The sequence below is a fragment of the Leopardus geoffroyi genome, chromosome D1 (genome assembly GCF_018350155.1).
Source record: "Leopardus geoffroyi isolate Oge1 chromosome D1, O.geoffroyi_Oge1_pat1.0, whole genome shotgun sequence".
Taxonomy (NCBI): domain Eukaryota; kingdom Metazoa; phylum Chordata; class Mammalia; order Carnivora; family Felidae; genus Leopardus; species Leopardus geoffroyi.
Window position 1 is genome coordinate 95112720 of NC_059329.1, and position 25107 is coordinate 95137826.

Consider the following 25107-nt stretch of genomic DNA (forward strand, 5'->3'; position numbering starts at 1 on the left):
GGGGTACGGGTACCCCAATGTTTATAGCAGCACTTTCAACAATAGCCAAATTATGGAAAGAGCTTAAATGTCCATCAACTGAGGAATGGATAAAGAAGATGTGGTTTATATATACAATGGAATACTACTTGGCAATGAGAAAGAATGAAATCATGCCATTTACAGCAATGTGGATGGAACTGGAAGGTATTAATTATGCTGAGTGAAATAAGTCAGTCAGAGAAGGACAGATATCATATGTTTTCACTCTTTTGTGGATATTGTGAAACTGAACAGAAGACCATGGGGGAAGGGAAGGAGGGAAAAAATAGATACAAACAGAGAGGGAGGGAGGCAAACCACAAGAGACTATTAAATACAGAGAACAAACTAACGGTGGATGGGGGGGGGGTGGTGGGGGAGAGGGAAAATGGGTGATAGGCATTGAGGAGGGCATTTGTTGGGGAGAGCACTGGGTGTTGTATGTAAGCCAATTTGACAATAAATTATATTCATAAAAAAAAAAAGAAACTGGTTTTAGAAAGTACGTGGCTACAATGTGATGGCCATTTACTGCAGTGGCTCAGAGAAACAAAGAATCCCTACCCTAAGCAGTAGCAAAAGCTACTAGAAAGTAAATATTAACAACTGGAGGAATTTTTAACAGCTACACGAATCAGTATAATAAAAAATAAGGATGGAAACAGTAAACTAACTAATAACAATGTAGGTAATGGGTTCTGTATCAAAATATATTAACTTTGAAAGAGCCTAGGTAGACACAAAGAATAATGGGAAATTAAAGTTTTAACACTGATATAAACAAGTGGCTATCTGGAACTGGGAAGGAATGCCAAGAGGAATCAAAAGATGTTTGAGAACCAGGACAGTTTAAAAGAATGAGAAATTAGGACTAGGTCAAACTCATAATCATAAACCATTCCAGGCTAAGAGGTTCACCACATTACCTTAACAGAAAGATTTTGACAGTAGCAGGGAAAGCACAAGTGGCTTCTGTCTGAATATTAGTGTCAGTTTGTTGAGAAAATAATAATATATTTGCAACTAAACTATTTAATGGATTTTTTATTCTATATATTTAAATCAGATTCTTCTCATCAAATTATATATATATATATATATATATATATATATATATATATATATATATATATGACTCTTTCAAGAGAGTCAAAAATAAAAAAAAAAAAGTCCTCTTAGTTTGTTAAGGATAGAAAATCCAGCAAAATATACTAAATCTTGGTTTCAAGACTTGTTCCAAAGTTAAGAAACAGCCTTTGTTAATATATCCTGAAACTGTATCTTCTATAGTGAAAAAGGATCATACCAGCATAAAATATAAACTAAACATATACAACCATTTGTGTGAGTGTGCACATATAGACATTCAGAATTTAGTTTTAATATATTATCCTATGGGGGATGCCTGGGTGGCTCAATCCATTGAACAATTCTGACTCATGATTTCTACTCAGGTCATGATCCCAGGGTCATGGGATTGAGCCCCACATTAGGCTGCATGCTGAATGTGCAGCCTGTTTAAGATTCTCTTTCTCCCTCTCTCCACCCTACTCACATGCATGTTCTCTCTCTGTGTCTCAAAAACAAAAACAAAAAATACAGTATCTTATTGGAGAAAAATTCACTTAAACATTACAGAAATCACAAAACAAGTCAATTCAGGATTCACTGCTTTTTCAGTTCACTTTTATGCTGAAATAATAAAGTTTCAGGGACCTGATGTCATCAATCACCAAAAATAAATTTGAATGATCTTCACATATAAAGATCATAAATGCTAGAAATATTTGTACATATTTAACATATGTGAGAATTTTATTAGGGACTATGGAAATGAAATTCATTTAAAATTTTGAATTCATGATATTTCTTGAATTGGTATCTATTAGCAATTATAAATTTAAACTTTGTATACACAGGAAAATTATGCAATCTAAATTTAAATTAATTTTCATTAATAAAAACAACATAATGCACTGAGAACATCCAACTGCATTCAACTGCATTTGATTTAGCCACTAGAATTATCCAAAATAAGCAGTAATTTAATAGCTACAATATTAATTCTAAATTCAAATATATACTAATTAAAGACTTCAGACAGCTAATTACTTTAGTGTGCAATACAGAATTACTTTCATTTTTTCAAACCCTTGTTTAACTTTGAGCATTACACATTTTATACTTGGATATTTTTTTATTTGTGTAATGACTCTCTATGATTTTATGGATCAAAGACAAATGAATTAACCTATGATTTCTTCATCCATAAGTGCATGATGTCACTCATGGAAGATGTTTACACAAACAGGACATCTACACCCATATCACGTCTACGCCTGCAAAATTCGAGGTTCTCTGAAGTACTAAAGGAACTCTGAATATCTTCCAACTTTTGACATCCAAGATTTAGTATGTTCTTTCCTTAGAACTGCTAATTTCTGGCAACCAATTGCTGATAATCAAAAGATATCATTACCATTATTATTTTCAGTTTCACTAAAGAATATATACACTTTAAATGACAGTCTTTTATTGCCATGAGAATTTATCTTGTAAGCCATCCTTCTCACAGAATAAATAATCCAGAAATAAAGTGCTATGGGAAGAAACATAGCTAGCTCTTAATGAGTAATTGCTGTGTGATAAGGATTATATGTTTTACATATGTTCCTTATCATTTAATTTCATAGAACACAGTATGGCACATACTATGATTCTCCCCATTTTCAAATTAAGAACTTGAGACCTAAATGGATAAGTAGACTGTCTAAAATGATGTTTACTACTGGATTAACTCAGACACCCTCAAAAAAAGGAGACACAGGGGCGCCTGGGTGGCTCAGTCGGTTAAGCGTCCGACTTCAGCTCAGGTCACGATCTCGCGGTCCGTGGGTTCGAGCCCCGCATCGGGCTCTGGGCTGATGGCTCAGAGCCTGGAGCCTGCTTCCGATTCTGTGTCTCCCTCTCTCTCTGCCCCTCCCCCATTCATGTTCTGTCTCTCTGCCTCAAAAATAAAACGTTAAAAAAAATTTAAAAAAAAAGGAGACACATATGTACATGTACATCTGACTATAAAATATGATAATAAGATAAGAACAGGAGTAAATTTAAGAAACTCATTTACACAAAAATAAAAAATTTGGATCATCAGATTTAAGAAGTAAACAGATAAATTCCATTTTGAATAGCCTACCATGTAAAAATATACTGCTTATTGCAAATTTAAGAAGAGGGCTGTAATTTTCTTATTTTCTAAAGTAACTATTATAAATTGCATAATATACAGACACTCATTATGTTGTATAAAGAAGTTTGACAAGTACAATCTATAGATTTAGGCTACTAAGTTCTACCCTTACAGGCTATGTGTCTCTGACAAGTAACTAAATGTCTTCATGACACAATTTCTACATCTGACAAATGGGAATAATCCATGCAACCATTCATTTGGGTCATTAGCAAAAGTAAAAGAGATAATACATTTAAGCACTGTATTAATGAATGGAGGCATCTCGAATCATTCCCATCAAAATTCCTTAGTTCAAAACAACATAAAACTTTGGAAAATTTTCCAATAATGCACACATCCAATTGCTCAATTTCATTCATTCCTGAAGAATTTTTAGAAACAAACTAAAGAGGTTTCCAAACAAAGAAACCGTAATGGGAGAGGAGAAGGTGAGGGGGCAGGAGGAGGGTAGAGGAAAGGTGATAAAGGTCAATGGGGGAAGAATAGAATAGGAAGAAAGACCTATGCCTACTATCAATTATTTTGTTTTTGGTTCATAAAGCAGAGTTTCCCAACCTCTTAACTTTTCTGATAACCTTCAAAAGCTCTCCAATAGTCCACTTTTCAGTGGTTTCCAACTTGCTTCCTAGTTCCTTGGAGAGGATGTAATTAGAAGCTGTATTTTAATTGAATTAACAATGAGACTAATGCACTTAAAGTTTCTGACTTTGTTGCCAAGGTAAAATAGTAATTGAAAACAAAATGGTTAGGAGCTGGCAAAATAGGTTGAAGGTTGAGCTGACAGAAAGTTGTCCTCAGTAAGTAATAAGAAGAGCCACAACAAAGTTATTCCTGACTCTATTATCTACCTCTTGGTTTCTCGTACTCCATAACCTGAAGGAGATTTGGTGTATTTAGTGTAGGTCACCATATTTACCAAGCATAGACAACATATGGGCAAGAATGATAGCAGAACAGAAGAGACAAGAGAGATTGTGTGTGTGTGTGTGTGTGTGTGTGTGTGTGTGTGTGTGTGAGAGAGAGAGAGACAGACAGACAGACAGACAGACAGAGACAGAGAGGAGTGAAAGGGAGGGAAAGACAGAGGCAGACACACACACACACACACACACACACACACACACACACACACACTGGCGGGGGGGCGTGGAGGACTAAGAAAAGTACAAGACGATGGAGTGAAAACCAGAGTCGCAGAAAGATGCAGACATGGAGGCATATGGCATACTGGCAAGGTCATCACTTTAAAATAAAAAAATAATCTAAGTTCTAATCTTCATTCAATTAATTTTTATCTCTTTGATTTGAGAAAGTTATTTAATTCTTCAAACTCTCAGTTTTCTCATCTATATACTGAGAATAAATATGCTAACATTATAGGTTTTATTTGGCAATAAAAGATATCTGTTTCAATCACTCAAAACAAATTAGTTGTTTTATATATGGTAACTCATATTATTTAACTATACTTCCTATAATTATTTAACTTCATACCTCTGCTTTTAATATTCCACAGACCATGGTACCTCCTAAAGGAAATAGGTTGTGTCAGTCTGCTTGGGCTGCCTTAACAAAATCCCACACGCTGAACTGATTGGCTTAAACAACAGAAATTTACTTTCTTATGATTCTGAAAGCTAAAAGTCCAAGATAAAGACACTGGCCTTTTCTGAGGCTTCCCTCCTTGGCTTGCAGATAGCCACCTTTTGCTATATACTCACATGGCCTTTTCTCTGTGTGCACACATCCCTACTGTCTCTTCTTTTTCTTACAAAGACCCAGCCATATTGGATTAAGGCTCCAACCTCATTTAACCTTAATTACCTCTTCAAATTCCCTATCTCCAAATATACAGTTACGTTGCAGGGTTAGGGTGTCAATGTATAGATTTGGAGTGAACACAATTCAGTCCATAACACATGTCATTGGAAATGATCAAATCAATGCAGGTGGTTCAGCTTTGACTTTTAGAGACTTTCTACATATTCCTGAAGAACACCTCATCTTGAGACAGAGCTTATTTCCAGTTCTACTGTATTATTCAAACCCTATTTCCAGGAGTCTCTTTGTTAACATGCCCTCAGTCTGTGTACTCTTACAAAAATGTTAGATGACTGATTGGAACCACTGGATTAAAAACTATTCCCCAAGCCAAAGGCAGTAAAGTACCATTTGGATGCTATTATTGATACTGTCCTCTTTAACAAATGTACAGGTTATTTTTACTTTTTCAGGGAATTTTTGATGAACATGAAATATTCATAGAGGACAGATAATATTTAAATGACATCGTTAAATAATTAAAAATGTGAAGATCTCCACTGGGAATTACAACATTAAGACTGCAAATACATTCTCATTATCTGCTCTCAATTTCTGAGATATTGTGGAATGAAAGGAACTTCTGAGTAATTTCTCTAGCTATTATTAAGAGAGTGGAAATATACCTTTGGAGAGCCAAACTTCACATTAGATTTTTCAGCAGAATGATTATTAAAATATTCTTGAATAAATTTCAGGACCTAAAACTCAGGTGCAATATGTAATAAGTAAAGAATATACCAACGTGCTAGCACTTCCAAATATCAGTGACTGAAGGTATAAGAAAAAGCCTTTGAGAATCCAAAGGATTGAGTTTAATTTCAGCTATTATATTTGCCAAGTACATATTCTATTTGTTTTGCCCATATTCACTTTAAGTCAATTAGAAATTGGTTTATTTCTATCTGCCTGTATGTGGCATGGCAATGGAAAGGTAAGATTTTGTGTACTTGATTGTCTAATTGTCTCAATATGTCTATGGAGGGAACTCTTTCAGAAGAGAAAAAAGTGAAGCTAGAAATGTTGAGTAAATTGGCAAAGATCATAAGTGATAAATGGCACTGGAAGTAATCTAAATCCCAACCTAATCATAAACGTTACTACTTTTTCTCAAAATAATACCCTCATACCCTGTTCTTCATAGGGTTGCTATAAAATTCATTGAAACAATGAAAGTTAAGGTGGTCTGGCAATTATTCAAGGATTCACATGTGAATTTTGTATTATTGCATACTATTCCCAAACTATAGTAACATTTTTGTCTGTTTACTAGCTAGAGGTGTCAACTTGTTATCTGTATATGTAGTATATAGAATTTATCCATTATTTTGCAATAGAAGACTGTCATGGATTTCAAGAAAAAGGAAAATGGGATATAGAATCATTAATATGACAAGTGAAATGGTATTTATTAAAAGTTTATTGTGCATTAAGGATTATGCTTAAGGCTATGAAAGATTACAACTACTATCTGAACAATATACAATATTCATTTCCTCACTTTTTAAAAAATGTTTATTTTTTATTAAAAAAATTTTTAATGTTTATTTATTTTTGAGAGAGACACACAGAGTGTGAGTGGGAGAGTGTCAGAGAGAGAAGGAGACACAGAATCCAAAGCAGGCCTCAGGAGCTGTCAGCATGGTGCCTGATGCAAGGCTCACACTCACAAACGGTGAGATTAGACCTGAGCAAAGGTGGAATGTTTGGCTGAGCCACTCAGGCACTCCATAAATGTTTATTTTTGAAAGAGAGACAGACAGAGCGTGAGTGGAGGAGAGGCAGAGAGAGACGGAGACACAGAATCTGAAGCAGGCTCTAGGCTCTGAGCCGTCAGCACAGAGCCCAACGCGGGGCTTGAACTCATGAACCTCAACATCATGACCTGAGCCAAAATCAGACCTGAGCCAAATTGAGACACCCAGGTGCCCCTACGTTTCCTCACTTTTAAGCTGAAACTAGGAGAAAGACATTTTGAAATAGTAATTATTAAATAAAGAACAGCAACAACATTTATTGTGTGCTGAGAAATACTTGAAGCATAACACATATGACCTTATACATTAACACACAATCCTGAGGTTAATAAGAAACTCCTTTACTAATGCCTCAATTTCCAACTATTCTTATTTACTAACATCTTGGGATCTATTTGATTTATTCCCATCATTCAAGAGAGCTTTCAAAATTTGTCACTATCTTACAAATAAACAAATCTAACAGCTTGCTCTCAATTACTCTCTGAAATATTTATTATTGAGAACCTCATTTGGGAAATGCTGGCTTCCCTGGGATGCCATGACACTACATCATGAGTTCTCCTCCATCTCTTTGATACTATCTCTGTCTATTTTATCACTGTTTCTTCCTCATTTAACCCAAAGTATAGTACATATGCCAAGAATCTGTTTTAACATAACAATCTCAGCCACTTCCATGACTTCAATTAACATCTCCCCAGGTACAGCGAAGTATTTAAAAGGCAAATGCAGATAGTGCAATGATGCACTGGTTTATCAAATATTTATTGACCATCTTCTCTTTAATAGGTGCTTCTCTAGGTGATGGAAATACTGCAGCAGCAAAAAAAAAAAAAAAAAAGAGGACAGAAACTCATATCCTCATAGAACCCCCTTTCTCGTGATAAGGGGGAAATGACCCTCTTCATCTGTAAATTTTTATTAAAAAACAGAACAAAACAAAAGAATGGTAAAGAATACTTTCTTTATGGCAAATGAAGTCCATTATTAGAATCGTGCTTCTAAAAGCCCCAAAAATATCCATTTCAGTTTACACTTTTCACAACCATTTTCAGAACAGAAAAATGTTGGACTTTATATAGTATGGTATAAAGATGCAACTAAAAGGAAACTTAATGAAAAGTGACTTTGTTCAAAGCAGTGGTGATTTCATCTTATGTAAAAGAAAGAAAGAAAGATAGAAAGAAAGAAAGAAAGAAAGAAAGAAAGAAAGAAAGAAAGAAAGAAAGAAAGAAAGAAAGAAGGAAAGAAAGGAAGGAAGGAAGGAAGGAAGGAAGGAAGGAAGGAAGGAAGGAAGGAAGGAAGGAAGGAAGGAAGAAAAAGAAGTTATAAGGCACACAAATGAAAGCAACTCCAGCTGGCTCTCCAGCACTATCGGGGACTGAAATACTGTGTACATTTTCATTTGTGCATTCTTATCATACCAAAGGTACATTCTATCAACGTGTTTTATGACTGGCTGGCTGAAGTAGTGTTTGTCAGATTTCAGCGCCACAAAATTACTCTAGTTTCTCCCTTTTCCATGTTATACTCTTTGGAAGGAAGTTGCTGTGCACACTCCACATTTAAAGAGTGAGGATTTAGGGGCACCTGGGTCACTCAGTTGGTTGAGCATCTGACTTCGGCTCAGGTCATGATCTCACAGCTTGTGAGTTTGAGCCCCGCATTGGTCTCTGTGCTGACAGCTCAGAGCCTGGACTCTGCTTCAGATTCGGTTTCTCCCTCTCTCTCTCTGCCTCTCTCTCACTTGCTCTATCTCTCTCTCTCTAAAAAATAAATAAAAACATTAAAAAATTAAAAAAAAGAGTGAGGATTTATAATCCCTCTCTTTGAGAACAGAGAATCTGCATAATTTATTTAGATTTGTCTCTTCTCTCCTATTTATTAATTTAGTTGAGATTTATATCAGCATGGATTCACAGATATTCATTTTGTACTCTGGGTTATAATCTAATATTATTTCATGTATTTTTTTCCTCAAAATGTTCCAGCTTTGGCCATTGGAAGCTCTTTCAGTTGGGTTCTGTGCCCCTTTGACATAATGTGGTTTTCTTTGTTTGAGCACTTGTATATTTTCTGATACTGTAAGATTCTTCAGGTTCATCTCATATATTGCCCAGAATCAGTCATTTCTCCAGGGAGGGCTGGTTCTTTTTACTAGTACGTGGTATTAGAAACAAAGATCTGGGTCTTGAGTGTGCTCATTGCTACTGTGGTATTACTTCTTTTAGGTCCTCTCAGCAGACAGCAAAAAAGAAATAAATCTGTGTATTATTTCCACATGTAACCACATATACATCTATTTTAAGTTAAACATAATATCTCCAGCTTTAAGCCATCGCCACATGAATTATTCTACCCTCCTATTCGTATTTTTCTGCAAATTCCCACTCCAACAGTGAGAAACCTGGCTCCCACCATCCACCATGCATTTACTTAGCTGTTCAATTCCAGTATACATGCATAGAAGTATCAGAATTGTTACTCTTTCCCTCAAGGGAAACAACTTTAGCAACCAAAATACAATGAGCAGGCACAGTTCCTTTGGCCTTCAGTATTGCAAAATCCACTAATTTCTGGTTACTTAGGTCAGCATTCCCCACCCACCGCCACCTTCTTCATTAAGATTTTTTTCATACATTTACAATACAGATAGATATTCTTGACCCACCGTATAGTTTTGCCTGTGATACCCTAAGCTTCTAAATGATTTTTTATATTTGCATACATTAAGGTAAACTATTTGTGCAGTAAAATTCTGCATTTTTCAAAATACATAGTGTCATGTATGATACATTAGAGTATCACAAAGAATAGTTTTGCCGACATAAAAATCCCCTGTACTTCACCTATTTAACTCTCCCCTGAATCCTGAAACCCCGGAAACCACTGTTTTTTTTTTTTTTTGGTTTTTTTTTGTTTTTGTTTTTGTTTGTTTTTTTTTACTGTTTCCATAGTTTTGCCTTTTTCTAGAATGACATTTAATTGGAATTACATAATATGTAGCCTTTCAGACTGGGTTCTTTCATGTACAAATGTGTACTCAATATTCCTAAACATGTTTTTTTGGCTTGATAGCTCATTTCTTTTAATTGTTGAAAAATATTCCATTCTATGCATACACCACAGCTTGTACATTAATTCACCTACTGAAGGACACCTTAGTTGTGTCCAGTTTGGGGCAATTATATAAAAACCTACTATAAATATTCACACGCACATTTTTTGCTGGCTATAAGTTTTCAACTCAAGTACACCAGTACCTAAGAGCACAAATGATAACCCATATGATAACAGTATGTTCAGCTTTGTAACACACTGTCAAAGTGGTTTTCAAAGTGGATGTGCCATTTTTTATTTCCACCAACAAGAAATGAGAGTTCCTGTTGCTCCACATCCTCATCAGCATTTGGTATTTTCAGTGTTTCAGTTTTTAGCTATTCTAATAGATGTATAGTGATATCTCATTATTGCTTAAATTTGTAATGGCCTAATGACATATATATTGAATATCTTTTCTTATGTATGTGTGACACTTCACCTTTTGTGATGTGTCTGTTCTGATCTTTGGCCCATATTTAGTTGGGTTGTTTTCTTATTGTTGAGTTTTAAGACTTCTTTGTATATTTTGGATATGAGTCTTGTATCAGATATATGTTTTGAAAATATTTTCTCCACATCTGTGGCTTGCCTTTTCATTCTCTTAACACTATCTTTTTCAGAAGTTTTTAATTTTAATAAATTCTAAATTATCAACTTTTCTTTCACAACTATGAAAGAAAACATGTCTTCCTGGAAAATGTCATGTAGGCGATTTAACAGTATAACACAGAAATGTTTCATGTCTGAGATAGCCGTCTTCTGAGTAAGTGACGCAAACAATACATATTGTTTAAGAATCTCATGTTAAACTGGGTTATTGTGCCTCTGAAGGGACAAACAGGGGTCTGGGAAACTATGGCCCTAGAAATTTTCTGGTTTTTCTTGTGTAATATAATTACTTTTGTCCTTACAGTTATTACTAAAGCTTTACATTGTATAAGATTCCTGATTTATATGAATCTGGTTTGAGTAATTCTTTGTATTATTTTACTTTCTAATTAGAACTTAAATTACTGTTGTGGTCTTAAATATCTTTGTATTCTCTATGGCAAATTTGATCAGATTTGAACAAATGTCTGCAATTACCTTATTTGTATGAGAAATTTCACATATTCATTTAATTTTTCCATAAGCCTATGAGATGTGTATTATTATCACTATTTTACTGGTGATTTAATTAAGGCTCAGAGGTTAAAAACTTTTCCAAGCTTATGTAAGTATCAGGGACCAAATAACCCAGATATGTTACTTTGAAGCCATGCTATTTTATCATTCTACTCATAACTTCTTTGGATTTGGGTCTGGGCAACTGGTGAGGTTCTCAATACCTAAATTTAGTGTGTTTATACTGACTACCAATTGGAAACATATGAACCTGTTATTTAATAAATTTAGTAAGTAAAATGATTGGATAGCTTCAGAGACATGTATTTACCACTGATATCTCAGCTCCCTTAGAAAACTTGTGAATTGGTGAAAGAATGTGGCATCCCAATTTATGTCTCCTTAGCATATTCATTATTTTAGCTGATTTTTTTTAGTTTTTAATAAACTAAAGACATCAGAGAAGTTCTGAAAACTGCGTAAAAATTACCCTTTTGTAAGACACACATTTAAATTGGAAATCTCCATTTCTAAGTGTGTCTCCTTCTCTGTACCAGGAAGAAGAGGATAACCAAATCTAGAAAATTTTATCAATGAAGAAAGCACAGACATAAATCTGCTTAACAACCATACCCTTGTTTACCATGCCTTTTTGATAGCCTTATGTAATAACTGGTTCTACCAACCCCCACCGTCTTCTTTTGTTTTTAGCTGGAGATGTTATTTAAGACGGTGGCTTGGGCATTTGGGGGAGTTACTCAATTTTCCCGGGTATCTCCCATGTACACTGGAGGTATACCTGTTATTAAACTTCTGTTTGTTTTCCTTCTGTTAATTTGTCTTTTATTACAGAGGGTGTCCTTGGCCAAGAACCCAGAAGGATGGTGGAAAAATTATTTTCCTTCCTAATATTAGCACTTATAATTGGATAAATGGTGGGCTATAGAGATCACTGCCAGAAGAGTTAAAGTTTATTGAGTACTCTGTATTTTTTTTTTGTCTTTTTGTTTCTTCTTCTATCTTGTTTCCTGTTTTCATTTGCCTTGTCCTCTACTTGGAAAAATAAAGGGTAGTAATCATGACCCTGATGTTTAAATCATGAGAACTGGCAATTAATATGGAAAAAATATTACCTATTTGTGTTGAAAATATGCAGACTGCTTTTCCCCCACCTGCAAGAATTTAATTAATCCTTTCCCTCACAAGAAGTTATAACTCACATTCCAAGCTAATTAAATCTGGAGAACATAATACCTTGTTACAATACAACTTATCATTTATATATAACTTACCCTAAGCTGGAACTATGATATTATTCCTTTTACCAATTATATTGTATTTCTTAGAATGGGACCACCCAGAGCAATCTGATTGGTCCTCACAAACATGAAAGGGTAGTCAGGAATTGATGGTGAGGTGTGTGTTAACAACAGGGTACATGCATCTTACATAATTCTAAAAGAGTTCTAACTCTCTAGCTCATGTCTCAAATTGTAAAATTGACTGCCAATATGTCTGTAGCTATCAGAGATGCTGACTCCAATGAGCAAAAATCTATTCCTATCACAGTAAAGGCATTAAAATTAGGAACAGAAAGCCAAGAATATAGGGCTATAGGGACATTTGTGGCTTGTGGTTATCTAGCATTTTATTCTACCTCTTTGGGGGAGGACTCTTCTTCCCATAAGACACAGTCAGGTGGGCCTATTAATCAAGTTGCCAAGCACATTTCTGTTGAAAAAGTAGACACATTGCCCAAACAAGACCAACCAGGCCCTCCTTCTTAGAATTTGAATCTTGGCAGACAAAGCAGACTTAAAATATTAAGAAATAATTTACTCCAGCAATGCTCTTGAGGTGAGTGAAGTGGTCATGAAACTGAGTCTATGTTATTTTATGAACTTGATTCTTCAGCTTTTCTGATTTCTGTGACACCTCCAAGTCTGTCTGACAAATTCATTTTTGCCTTTAGGTGGGTTTGTTTTGCTCTCTACAAAAAAACCCCAAACAAAACAAAAACAAAAAACAAAAACAAAAACAAAACCCTAATTGATACAAGACCTAGTTGTATGTTACTGACTGAAATTCAGCAAGTCACTTAGAATCTATAAACTTCAGCCTTTCACCTGACAAACGTGAATATATGTGTTCTTTAAGTCTCACAGAATCTGGACAGTAAAGGAGATTTTAAGTTGTCTGTGTTTTGCAAATAATATTCTACATGAAATTAAAAGATCTAAGAATAATACATTCTATGTGTTCTGCTTTTGCAAAGTAAAAACATGAAGAAAATAACATTTGTGTATAAACCATATTGCATATCACATACATATATGTATTTCTATCTATCTATCTATCTATCTATCTATCTATCTAGTCATCTATCCATCTATCTTTATTAGTTAGGATACAGAGAAAAATAAGTGGAAGCCCAAAGGCAAAGCAATGAGACTGCCAGTGATGGTTAAGGGAATGTCAAAGGGATGAATGGAAGATATGAGGATAATTCCTAACACCAAAATTGTGTCTTCATTGCTATCGTTCTAATTCATCTGGATGAATGTGGAAATTGGAATACAGTCCCATGATATTTACTCTGGTTGATATGTTGTAATGCAAAGAGATTGTAAGGGGAAATATTTAAAAATAAAATAGGACAAGACTGCAATAATGCCCCTAATAAGGGATTAGATTATGACCAGTGTTTACTGAAGATATTTTTGTCATCAGATTATCAAATGCATGCTATTACCACTCATGTTGTGGGTTTGGCATTTAAGAGAATAATAGACTTCTGTTTAGAAATCATGTTTGTCATTAAAATCCTAACAAGTGGCAGCTGTAATAATCTATAGCCTATACATTCCAAACACAAGGTAAATCAAGAATTTTGCCACCAGAGCAATGATCTAATTAGGACCTGTGTTCCTGGGCTGCCAGTAAATTTATGCTACTCTATTAGGGGATTTACCCTGAATATTCTTGGAAGAGAATACTGCTGTTACCCAGATGACTGGTGAACTTTCTAATAGTGATGAGCAAACTAACATTTGTGTCACCTCCTCTGGGTGTTGGAGAGCTTGCACTTTGTATTTACAAGCTTTACCCGACTGCCCCCTCACAATACCCCTGTGAAGTTCATATAATTAAAACTATTTTTCTGCAAAAACTGCACTATAACACCATGTAGGAGCCTCTCTATCACAAGCATAGAACTGCAAACTGCATTTCAGCACTAACTTTTGATAGATGTTGATCTGCAGTGTGACAAAACACACATTCTCTGAAGCGAGGCCAGTTACGCTTCTCCTTCTCAGACCTTCTCCCATCATGGTCACTGTGAAATATATCTGACTGATACTAGGGCCAAGATAAATGGGAAAAGTTTGCTCATTAGCTATAGGAAAGTATTAGATGACAATAATGATTCCATTTTAATATATAGGGACAAATACATGCTTCATAAGTATAGAAATGTAACTGTTCCATCATATCTCTATGGTATTAATTACAAACCTGTTGAGACAGTGAGTATATTGACAATGGAACTTAAAAATGGTAAAGTACAATGCATATAAAATTTATAAAACTTAAAAAAAAACATATTTATCATGTCCTGGGAGCTGTGAAGGGACTGTAGATACGATGGTTAACAAGACACGTTCCCTATGCTCAAAAAACTTGTATAGTATCATTGTAGTTGCTATTGTTGTGTGTACTGTTAGTTATATTTCCAATACTTTCACTTTAATCCTCTATGTTATTAGATATAAAGTCAAAATTATACAGCACAGTGTTTATTTTCTTTTCTTCACTTTGGCCTTTGACTACTTCAATCACATTTATGCAGATGCGACCCAAATTCAAATCTCACCCTCTCTCGTGAGCTCCAGTCCTGTGTTTACAAAGTACATGCTCAACCTCTAAATAACCTGCTGATTCCTCAAACACAATCTACCTCAAATGGAGTCATATAATTCCCTTCCCTCCAAATGACAGTCACTCAACCATGAAAATATACATTCAATTTGGGTCCTTGTCGTCACCTAAATCAATCGTCAAGTCTAATGAGTTGGTATTCTTTCCATATGTCCTTTCTGGCCTCCCTCATCCAGGATTCCATCACATCAACCTATTTTATATTTCGCAGTGTCCTTATATTCTTTCCAGCTATGGTTCTGATGATATCAACTATGCTTAAAAATATTGGCACTCCACAAAACATACTCAAATTCCTCAGTCTACTGTTGAATGCTTTCTGTCATCCAGCGCCAACTTCTCATCTGGTTTATCTTCCACAGTTCTTAATGTCCAGACCTCACAGGAAACTTATTTGTAGAATATTCCAGCACATTTCTTCTTAATCTGCTTAGGTCCTTCTTATTCCACTTAGGTCCTTCCACTCTCCACACACTTGGCAGCCCCTACTCACCCTTCCAGGATAATCTCAAAATGTGTTCATTACTTCCTTTAAGCATTTCTGGTTCTTTGCAGGTCAAAGAGCAGTTCTTTCTCATCTTTAATTCTAGGACCTTTTGCTATATTGTACTTATGGGTTATAAAATTAAAGGTATGTGTTTACATACCACGTCTCTCCTAGCAGATGTAAACTCAAAGAAAAAAATATGTCTGATTTATATATATATATATATATATATATATATATATATATATATGTATATATATATATATGTATATATATATACACATATATGTATATATGTATATGTATATGTGTATATATATTTCAATATCATAGATAAGGAAAAGTATATAAATCACAAGTGTACACATGGATAAGTAAATGTTCACAAAGCTAGCACACCCATGTAGCTAACATCAAGATCAAGAAATAAATTAGTAGAATATCAGAAGTCACCTCATATTCCCATTCAGTCTCTACCCTTAGCCTCAAGGAAATCTAAAATCCTGATTTATATCAATATAGCCTAATTTTAAACTTTGTACCAACAGGATCAAATGAAGGTACTATTTTGTATCTGTTTTTTTTGGGGGGGGCTGAGGAGCTCAAGTTTATATTTACGAGATTCATCCATGTTATTTCATGTCCTTATAATTTACACAGTCTCATTACTGTATTGTTTCATTGCATAAATGTATCCCACTTTGTTTATCTATCTTTCTGTAGATGTACAATTGGCTCGTTTCCAGTTGTGGGATATTACAAATAGTGGTCCCTTCTTGGGTCAGTCTTCAGTTGCACATATATAGTGCATTTCTATTGGCTAGATAGTGTCTGATGTATTTTTGTATTCTTCACAGCATCTAATTCAGTGCTCTGCTTGGAAAAAATGAACAAATGAATAAATATATATGCTATGCCCTTTCTCTTAAAATGATTTTAAATTGCCCATGGCCCATGCATTTTTGCATCCTGATGCATCAATGCTGTGTTCAGAATACACGTATAACAAAAATTGGAGATATAGATAGATAGATAGATAGATAGATAGATAAATTTAATACTTGAAGGTGTATGTCATGAGGTAAGATCTTTTATTACCTAGAATTTGTCAAATTCTAAAGGAATATGTTTCTAAATTGTACCTGTGCCCAAGAGAGAGCTAAGTATGAATGAGGTTTTTAGGGAATGGCAGAACCTGGCTTATCACATTTTGTGAGAGTGCACAAGAGAGGGATTGGGTATGAAGTTAGTTCTTATTAAGGTTCTGAAAAAGAGTATGAATAAAAACAATGAAATCAGCATTCATAATCAGATACCTTTAGAGTTATATATTAATTAATAAAATAGAGAAACCTCTTATATAAGCGTTTATTTACTATCTTAAACATCTAAACAGGTGAGTCAAATTGTTTTAGTTTTATTCCTTCATTAACAGAGAAAATTACATACTTATGGCTATAAAAACACCTTGCTTAAAGAGTGAGGATCCTTCAAGTAGCAAAGTGAACATATATTATTATTTTTTAATTTTTTTTTAATGTTTATTTTTGAGAGAGAGAGAGAGAGAGAGAGCATGAGCAGGGGAAGGTCAGAGAGAGAGGGAGACACAGAATCCGAAGCAGGTTCCAGACTCTGAGTTGTCAGCACAGAGCCCAATGTGGGGCTCACACTCATGAACTGTGAGATCATGACCTGAGCCGAGGTAAGACACTTACTTAACCAACTGAACCACCCAGGCGCCCCATATAGCATTAATATAATGTGTTTTCTCTATGTTTCTCCCTCTGTCTCCCTTCCTCCCTTCTCCTTCCTCTCCTATGTCTCTATTTCTTTCCCTCTTTCCCTTCCTTTCTTCTTTTCTCCCTCTTTCCCTCTTCCTCTTTTTCCTCTGTTAGTTGGGTCTCCCTAGAAGTAGCTCTGACACATGAATGGCATGCAAAGATGTCTCTGAGAATTAAAAGGAAGAGTGATAGCAGAATGGAGAAGAGACACATGGAAGAAAAAGCAGCTCAATAACACAATGAGTGACCAGAGCTCAATCCAGTGGGCAAATTGGGAAATGATGCAAAACAACTCATATATAACCCAACCAAAGGGTGAGGGAGGTGGGGTATTTATATACTAACCTGAGAGACCCTGATAAACATTTTCACAGGGAAAGCTAATTCTCTGGCACTTCTAGCCTTCCACACACATATGCAGCATGGACTTTAGCAGTTCCAGAAAATGGCCTCAGCACAGATACAGATACTAGCAGCTGGAAGTCAGCCGAGCCCCACTAAAATAGCAGGTCTGAAGGAATATAAACAAAATGCTGACAGTAATTATTCTTTCATTCTTACCCTAGTCCTTATTTTCTTTGCCTCATTTCCTTATGTCTCTTTCATCTTTTCTGACACCACAGCCACCATAAAAGTCTTTAAATTCACCTTAATATATCCAGGAGCATTTAAAAAATAAAGCAAAACTGAAGAAATCAAGACAATTGGAAAAATAAAAGTTAAAAAAAAGCAGATGGACCCAAGCTGGTATTATTATTCAAAATACTTTCCATTCAAGGGATGAGCCACAGATTCACAGGAACACTAGCCACCAACACCATCGGTAAACATGATAGTCTAGAGCAGAATTAAACAATCCAGTTTTCCAGGAAAAGCACTTTTTATTAATACCAAGAGCATGGAAAATTTCTACATCAAGCCCTCGATAAAGGGAGCACTATGCAATGTGGTAAACAATGTCATTTTCAAACTCCCTAGAGAAATAGGAGGTTCAAAAAGCTAGAAGGAAATCGAACTTGAGGCCTTCAGAGAAAAACAAGCCTGAAAGGAATCATGTCCCTTTTGAAAACTATTCTCCAGCTTCAAATTATGAAAAACAATACCTTCAGGAAACAGTTGTCACAACCAGGGATTTCTAATGGCATCATGGCAAAGTTGATAATTGACCTGAAGATGCTTCAAGAAACCACTGACCATCTCAATGACACATTGACCTTTGAATAGCCTCTAGAGAAGGGTTAGGGCAGTCAGTCCAAGAATTGAGGGAAACAAAATACAGGAATCAAAATCATTGCTGCTGTCATCATGTTGTCCAAGCATGACAGCTTCAGGGCCTGCCACCACTCTGGGCTTCAGGGACACCAAGAAAAAAAGGGCTGGCAGCAGTCCACCCCAAATGGAGTCACACAATGCCTCCGGCAATTAAGCCTGGTAGTCACAGTTTGATTACACCAACAGTATACACTGGGCCTATCCGTTCATCACCATTGTATAGGCACTGTCACCCATCTCTGTCACCCTGGCCCTGCAATCTTTAGAGCTGCTACCATCAAGATGTTCTATATTTCCCTGAATCTAACCAGCTGCACTCTAGGCTTACCTTTCTAAACTTTTTACTCTCCTATCTTAAAACATGACTCTATAAGATATAAACTCATTTTCATCTTTAAACTCTTCCTTATCTCTTTCCTTACTTCCTTGCTTTAATGAAAACATTGCTTTTTCCTACAGATAGAATTTCCCATGATGACTATGTATTATAAATTTGAGGAGACAGTTTTTGCTGTCCATTAAGCCATGATATTCACAGAGTGTTACTCCCCTGTATCAGTCAGGATAGGCTATAATAAGCCACAGTAACAAAGAAATTCTGAAATGGCATAGTGTGACACAAATATTCATTCCTCACTCAAAACACAGTCTGATGAGAAGGTCAAAGTACTTCCCTCAAATCATCTGTTTCTTTGTGTTGTTCCACCCTTTTCTGACATTAAGATCATCTTGGCATCATTCAGCCAACAAATAGAGATAAAATTTAGGGAATACATGCTATATATTTACTCATCCCAGTCAGAATGCGACATGGTATTTCTGCTTACATTCCAATAGCCATACTCAGGAATGTGGCACCAACCTAAATGAAAAAGCGGCTCTCAAATATAGACTCCTAGAGTTCCCAAGAAGAGAAAATAATACTGGTCAGTATCTGTGACAACTCAATATTCTGGTCAACAAATATCTATTTTTATCCTTTTTCCAATACATAGAATACACTTTTTATTCCTAAAACAGACTGGCTAAATTACCATCTTGCCACTGTTTCCACCTCAAAATCAGATTCTCCAGGTGATTTCCACTCCTCTACATCAAGTCCACATGTGGCTCCTTTCCATAAAGATAAAATATATGTCTCACTTCAATATACAATGATGATATGCACATCAGACACTTCCATACAAAAAAAAAAAAAAAAAGAGGTAAGGAGGAGACGCAGCTGGCATTATCTTCTTTACATGACTCTTACAGCTGTTTCTCACTAGGCACAATGGCAATTCTTAAGGAAAAACTGATTGTGTCAGTCACAGAAGAAGAGTCAACCGTCCCAAACAATAAGAGTACTGTAGTGGGTGTTGGACAAGTTGGCATGGCATGTACCATCAGCATTCTGGGAAAGTCCCTGGCTGATGAACTTACCCTGGTGGATGTTTTGGAAGATAAACACAAAGGAGAAATGATGGATCTGCAACATAGGAGCTTAATTCTTTAGACATCTAAAATTGATAATTTTGTGACAGATAAAGATTACTCCATGACTGCCAATTCTAAGATTGTGGTGGTAACTGCAGGAGTCTGCCAGCAGGAGGCAGACAGTGGCTCAACCTGGTGCAGAGGAATGTTAATGTCTTCAAATGCATTATTCGTCGGATAGTCAAGTACAGTCCTGATTGTGTCATAATGGTGGTTTCCAACCCAGTGGATATTCTCACATACATTACATGGAATCTAAGTGGACTACCCAAGCTAAGTGATTGGAAGTGGGTGTAATATGAATTTTGCTATATTTCACTATCTTATGGCTGAAAAACTTGGCATTCATCCCAGCAGCTGCCATGGATGCATTTTGAGAGAACAAGGCAACTCAAGTGTGGCTATGTGGAACAGAGTGAATGTGGCAGGTGTTTCTCTCCAGGAACTGAACCCAGAAATGGGAACAGACAATGACAGTGAAAATTAGAAGGAAGTACATAAGATGGTGTTTGAAAGTGCATATGAAGTCATCAAACTAAAAGGATATACCAACTGGACTACTGGATTAAGTATGGCTGATCTCGTTGAATGTTGGAAAATCAATCCAGGATTCATCCAGTGTCAACAATGGTGAAGGGAATGTATGGCACTGAGAATGAAATCTTCCTGAGCCTTCCATGTATCCTAAAAGTTCAGGGGTTAACCAGTGTTATCAACCAGAAGCTGAAGGATGATGAGGTTACTCAGCTCAAGAAAAGTGCAGATATCTTGTGGGACACCCAGAAAGACCCAAAAGACCCGTGACTTCTGGCTTCTTGGCTGTAGAAATTTAAAACTACAATGTGATTAACCATGAGCCTTTCTTCAGTTTTTCATCCATATACATTGATCAGTTTGCTTATATCTTCCTAAATATGTGAATCTGGGCTCACAGAATTGAAGTCCATGCTTAGTGCTTACAAATGAGCACTGAACAAATAAAATTAACTATCATAGTGTGCTTCTGAAAGAAAGGGAAAGAAAGAAAGAAAGAAAGAAAGAAAGAAAGAAAGAAAGAAAGAAAGAAGGAAGGAAGGAAGGGAGGAAGGAAGAGGTAGGGAGACAAGGGGAAACCCATAGCAGTCATGGGTCCATAGTAATTTTGAAATTTAGGAGACCAGACAATGGAAATTGTTCTTGTTTGAGAGGTAGTGGAGACTCCATGAACTGGGTCTATTTTTTAGAAAGATCTATTTTGGTCATAGCTCTTCATGACTTCAAGCTCTTCTCTTGGGAAGTATTCTCCTTCCCATTACCATACTTGGCCACATCTTACATAGGGATTAATGTGACCTCCTTGAGGCAATGCAGACTTAAAGGCTGCCTCTTGATTATGAGAAATTAGGAGACTAGAAGTTGTTTTAATAGCTTGAACAGCATTAGAGATTTTCAGTCTGGTCTTGAGGTTTCTCTGGCAATATATTTCCAAAAAAAAAAAAAAACTTGTTAGGCTTGGGTTTTGTCCTTTTCTAGTCCATCCATGGTCCAACAGCCATATCCAAAGTTCTTTCTAGATATAATGCTTGAGCTGTGAATTTCCCTATGTTTAATTACTATTACCTTGGTCTCTTGAAATAAATATAAATACAGATCATATAATCTGTCTCATCCTCACCCTGAAACATTCTGATAAAATGACAAGCTGAATTAGATGTTGACACTCAATAAAAAATCCCGTTTCTTACTATTTGGAGTCAGAAAGAAGTTTTTTTGACCCTACCAGTTCTCCAGTTTTTTTTACTCCATCTATTCCATTTCATTTTTTCAAAAAACTAGCCAAATTTTCATTATGTCCTCCCTTTTTTTATAATACTTTGCCAAATGTCATCCATAACAGCCCACTCACATGAATTATACGATTTTTTTTCAAATTTCATCCACTAGACTTAGCAGGTCAGTTAGGTGAATGATCCACCTCCGAAATGTTACCAAAAGTGACAATCTTCCAAATGTTTTCTCCCAGCATAACATGAGGTACCTTCTTCCAATATCATGTCTTCCCTGTTTGCTTTCTACCACTAAGCCAGGGCCATATATTTGTGAAGAATTTTTTGTGGTATCGATTCACTTCTGCTTAAGATCAAAGATACCAGCTGCTGAACAAGTATTCACACTCTCAGTGACTTAATATAAGTTTAGTTCTCTCTCCTGCCATATTCAATGGTGAGAGTTAAGATTTCCTGGCAGCTTCCACTAAGTGGTGACTCAGATCCTATTGTCTTCTATTACAGAATCCTGTTTCCATCCACAAAACTGGGAAGAGAGATGAAGGGTCAAAGAGTTTTCAGTGTTTTGAGAATTCAGACCTAGGAAGAGTCTATATAATATCTGCTCACATTCTCTTGATCACAACTAATCTTATGACTCCTAACTAAAGGCAAAGAAAATTGGGAAATCTAGTTTCTCCATGCCTAGGAAAGTTACAATCCAACCTTCTGGTCAATAAATATCTGTCTCAATATTCCTTCCACACATAAGAAATTCTCACTCCAGTACCCAGTCTCCATTCAGCCATTGCCTCTGGCTAAATGGAATCATGGAATATGGCTTTCTGGAATCATTGCATGAGGTCCAGCCATCTCTGTCATCTTCAGATGTGGTTTATGATGATCCTATAAACTTTGGACTAAAAGGATAAGTTATCTTCTCCCCACCCACATACACACCACATCTGGAAGTGAAACAGGGATAGGATGTCAGCAAAAAATACTCCCATTTACAAAGGTGAAGAATGAAAAAGCCACCACTCTTACCACTCTTATGATTCTGCATTGTTGCTGGGCATACATAGTAAAAATCTCTACCCTAGGGTTTATGATTCTTGCTCTCGGGACACACTTCTTGCCCATTGGTCTCCATGGGCTTCAGGCTCCTCCCTTTGGGAGTCTTTTTATTCTTTTTTTTAAAAAAATTTAATGTTTATTTACTTTTCAGAGAGAGAGAAACAGACAGAGACAGAGACAGAGAGTGTGGGCAGGGGAGGGACAGAAGAGGGGGGGGACACAGAATCAGAAGCAGGCTCCATGATATGAGCTGTAAGCACAGAACCCAATGTGGGGCTCAAACCAAGAACCATGAGATCATGAGCTGATCCGAAGTTGGACACTTAACCTACTTAGCCACCCGGGTGCCCCAGGAGGCTTTTTATTCTTAATCACACCACTGCCCTGTCCAACAAATGCAGTTTGCACATTTATTTTCCGAAAAGTGACTCGAAAATCAGTCTGTTTCTATCTTTTGGTCTTTATGTTTTAGAGTTTAAGTTAATTCTGAAAACGTTCAACTGACCTATGGAGAAAAGAAATCAAAGGGAAGATACACTGGCTACTTAATCATCTCATTAAAAGACTAAAAACATCATTTCTTTTTGTCTACCGATGGGCAGAACTCAGTCACATGGTCCCATCTAACTGCAAGAGAGGATGAGGACTGGGGTCACTCTAAGTGATCAAGAAGGAGACATGGGATTGGTTAGTCAGTCTCTGAAACTTTTCCCCAGTGTCTTTTTTTTCAATGAATGTTTTATTTAATTTTGGGAGAGGGAGAAAGTGTGAGTGGAGGAGGGGCAGAGAGAGAGGGAGATAGAGGATCCAAAGTGGGCTCAATGCTGACAGCAGGGAGCCCATGTGGGGCTTGAACTCACAAACCATGAGATCATGACCTGAACCAAAGTCAGAAGCTCAACCAACTGAGCCACCCAGGTGCCCCCATGGTGTCTTATAAAACATCTTCTCCTTGACAGTGATAGCTATTTCACTCGAACATTTCCACCTCTCCTAGTATCATCATTCTCAGTAGCCCTCCTCTTGCCTCTCCTAAAACAGATATCTTACCATTTTGAAAATTCTTCCTTATAACTTTATTGTCCATTCATGTGGTCAACCCACTCAGACCACTGGCCTCAACATTCTTGAGCTCCTCAACTCTGATGATCTTCTCCAACATGATACCTCAACCACCCAATCTCAAAGTCACATACTAGAGCTTACCATCACCTGAAACAGCTTCATTTCCAAAATCATTAACCTCACTTCTTTCTATCTTCCCCACCCCACCCAACACTATGGCTCAAATAACATCAACTTTATATTTCTAACTACAAAATTTCCTTCCTAATTCATCACTTAAAATCCACTCTTAACCCTTTACTCCAGTCCCTCTGCTCACAGCTCCCTATTCCAGCTTGTTTACTCAACTGACCTCTTTATACCTAGACAAATAATAACTCCCTTTACTTTTTCCCAATCCAATAATCTTGTCTTTTTACGAATGCTCTCATTATCCAGTTTAGGTTCTTTGGTTCACCATTTCAAAAATAGTCTTGCTAAACACTTTTTCCTCTCTATTATAAACCCACTTTGGAGAATATCAGCCCTAAATGAAACTAAGCATTCCCTTCCCTTCTGCTTTCACCCAAGCAACTGAACAAAGCTTAAGAAAACTACACAGAAGAACAAGTTGATGCTACAGTTTTTCCATGATCTTCAAATTGCAAAAGGCCCTAATGTGTGCTTGAAATAAGTCGCTTCTCTAGACAACAAATATTTCCTACTTTCCACAACAATTATGTTAAAATTTTGTGCTTCCCACAAAACTCTCTGTAGGTCCTCACCTCACTCTCATTGCCTGATACGAAGAGAAGTGTGTGACATAAGATAGGAATCCTTCTTAGCTCACTACCAGTTCATATGACTACCTTCTTCTTGCCCTGAGCCCCTTTACCTCTCTCTTACTATAACGAAGCTGTGTGCTTCTCTTGTGGATGGCTCACCTATGCTTCAGCCTCCATTCTTATCGAACTTCATAGGAAATAACCTATTCCTCCCCATATATTATTTATCTCACCATTAAAACTGCACTTTTCTCAATTACATTTCATTCCTCTTATCTGTCTTATCTGAAAATACAGTAAATAAATTAAAACATTCTCATTTATAGCCACAGCTTCAATCTGATGACTGCTAATCCTTCTCGGGGCTTCAATCCACATTATCTCCATCTACCCTCTTGACAATTTACAAACATGTTGAACTGAACACATCCAAAACTGGA

General features: G+C 36.2%; 1 pseudogene; it reads left to right on the top strand.

Annotated features, from left to right (window-relative positions):
- Nucleotides 1-19791: 19791 nt before the first annotated feature.
- Nucleotides 19792-20841, top strand: LOC123602603 (annotated as a pseudogene).
- Nucleotides 20842-25107: the final 4266 nt, after the last annotated feature.